Source organism: Anser cygnoides, chromosome 3 (assembly GCF_040182565.1).
Source record: "Anser cygnoides isolate HZ-2024a breed goose chromosome 3, Taihu_goose_T2T_genome, whole genome shotgun sequence".
NCBI lineage: Eukaryota > Metazoa > Chordata > Aves > Anseriformes > Anatidae > Anser > Anser cygnoides.
The window spans coordinates 45,084,054-45,087,057 of NC_089875.1; positions in this window are offsets into that span (position 1 = coordinate 45,084,054).

A 3,004-nucleotide genomic window follows, 5' to 3' on the forward strand; every position below is an offset into this window, starting at 1 on the left:
GTAGTTTCAGGCTTTCTAGACAGTTCAAGCAGCAGGTAACTTTGAACACCAGTAGTGAAACACACGGCACATTTCAAGGGACTCTGGATGTGTTTAGGAAATCCAGTGAGTGACAACTTGAGTGCTCTGGGAAACTGCTGCTGCTCATGAATACCCTTGACCACTGGGTGCCACTGTTGGGCCGTGTAAGGAGGGAACAGCTCATCCCAGATGGATCATCAGCAGTAAAGGGACACAGCATCCCGAGGGTGAGCATCACTGGCTGAAGTCACTTGATCCCACAAGTCAGAACTTCCAGGCACGTAAAAGTAACTTACAGGGATGCTTAAGATTATTTGCAAAAGCCATCTGAAACGGGCACAGTTAGTTGTATAACTGATTGTGTAGCTACAGGCTGTTCCTTACTGAGCAAACTGAACACAATGCAGTAATTCCAAGAACTAAAAGTTTGCATCTATTTAAAATGCAAATCTGGAATACCAAATTGAATACACACTGTTGTTTCTAAAAAATTCAATTAAAGCATCTTAAGCTCAGCTATCTTTGATACCAATTCTGTGCTGAATTGCTCAAGTGTTTCACAATAAATAGTTAGTTTTGCACAATTGCTGAACTCCGGTGAAACTGAGTAGTATTAAAGCTGCAATGAAAAGCAGCTCATGATAACAAGTTGGCATGCCTGCCTTTTGGACAGCTCTGTTTCCAATATGCACGATCTAAACAGTTATTAAGGAAAGGCAACAAACAAGAATCTAATCTGTACCTGAATGAATTTAGCGTTCTTGGTAGATGTCAAATGTGTAGGAGAGTTGCACTGATTCAATTTAAAAAATTGATTTTAAGTTTGGATGCTCATATATTCAAAGGTAAAGTTTATGTGAAAACTAAATGCATGTCAAACAGACCTTAAAAATTACTTGTTCTAGTTCGAGGTGTCTAGGCTTGTCTCTGTAAGTTGTTTCAGGAGGAACACCAGGTGATTTGAGTGTTCAGGTCATAGAGGAGATAGAGCAGGTAATGAGGATGCAAGTTTTCTTGCTCTTGGGCATCAGTGCTGTCTGGTTGGAGCACTTGTGCAGACGAGATGGCTGTTTTGTGTCCTTTTCAGTTCTCCTGTGGAGCACCTCTGGCTGAAGAACCAGCAGGGGATGAAAGTTTTTACACAGGCTTGTTGGACTGGAAATACCGATGTTATTTTTTCAGGAATACCCTGACTTTTTGCAACCCTCCTAAGTTTTATACTTGTACTTCCTGTATATAAATCAGGTCAGTAGTCATGTTGCACTGTCTACAACGTCAATTAATGTTTTATGAAGTACTTTGAGCACTATCTAGTTACAGAACTGCCCAGGGTGGTACACTGTGGAGGTACAGCTAGGCAAAACAAATAGAAGAATACCACTTACAGTTCCTAGAAGCAGAGGTCTGGGATTGGCGGGTCTACTTGGCTAGGGATGAGATGCCCCAGACTTCTGGGGAAAGGAAGGGAGAAGAAAAACGTTTGTCTTGCAATACCCTTTCTTAATATTAAACAAGTTACATGTGTATTTCAAAAGCGAGCTGTGCTGCAGAATTTGGTTAATCTTGGCGTGAGTGCTTCTAACCACCTTGATCAAGTGCTTGCATGCAAGTGACATGGTAAAAGAAGAGCAAGTGCACAAAGCTGCGACAGCTAGCTCCTCTTCATCTGGAGCAATACTAACCAAGACCTTAAGATGGCAATAGTTAGCTGCTCTAGCAGACTACACCACAGTTACACACGGGGTGGGTAAAAATAGTCATACATACTTTACCAGTTTCCCACTGTAACATGCTTTGCAGTAGTGTTTATTGAGGAGATGGGAGGCTTTATTTTGATCTCAGCCAAATGGCAGCACACTGTTGCTTATATAAAGGACTGCACAAGGTCAGAATCAGCCCTGAAGACTAGGTTTGTAATAAAGTAGACCTTGCTTTATTTTAGACACATGTTTTCAGCAGGATTGTTTATGTGTCAAACCCATTTTGTGTACAGGGGAGGGGGCTTGTTATTATGGAAAGTGAAAGTGCTTGACAGGGCATATATATTGCATCCATGCTTCTAGAACTAGTTCACTGTGTCATTTCTGCGTGGAGGATAAGTTTAATTTCCCTTTATTAGGGTGATCTTAAGATTGAATCATAAAATGTTGTTTTATAGAACAAGCACTGGGCTTACTCACTCCACAAAGGTATTTCTCCTTTTTACAGAGAGATGTCTGCAACAGTACGTGCCTCTGTGAGGTGGGAGGCAGGAGTGGGCTGCTTCTATTTTATTGCCATTTCATAGGGAAAAACAGCGATATGGGAATCACAAAACACAGTTTGAAGTATAGCAGTCTGACGTGATCCTACTGCAACTCACTCCTTTCCACTATTTGTATACTTATGGGGCAAAGCTGTAATTTCCCACACTTGGAAAAACTTTTTTTTTTTCGATACCACAGAATTATCCAAACTGGAAACCAAGAAAAAGTAGGCTTTCCAAGTGCTCTGCTGAGTGATTCAGGATTTTACAAACCTAAGCTTGTGGAGAAGTGGCAGGAGCATGTAGGGAATGATTAAAAAAGCATTCATGTCAATCTGAGCAAAATAAAACAGTCCGGTTTCTCCCGAGGCTAGTAGAAGATAGTTTTAAGAGCATACAGTAGCTGCTGACCTGTTCGGGGCTCCTGATCTAGAGTCAGGAACCAACTTTTGACTGAAAAGGATTTGGGAGCAACAGCTTTCAAATTCTTTCTTTCAGTCAGCTTTTGTTTAATATGGATGTCCTTTGCTTTTAGGCCAGCTGGGGCAGTTGTAAAACAGACAATATGGCACATAGGCCTGAAGTTAACCAAGATATGTCTCCAGAACTGCCTTCTCAAGACAAATTCCTTTTGAGAAGGGGTTTTGTCTGTGTGGGTGCAACACAGTGAGACCAGCCTTATATTCTTTCAACTCTAATATGTAGTTAGTTTAATTGTATAGACCATTTTATGTGCAC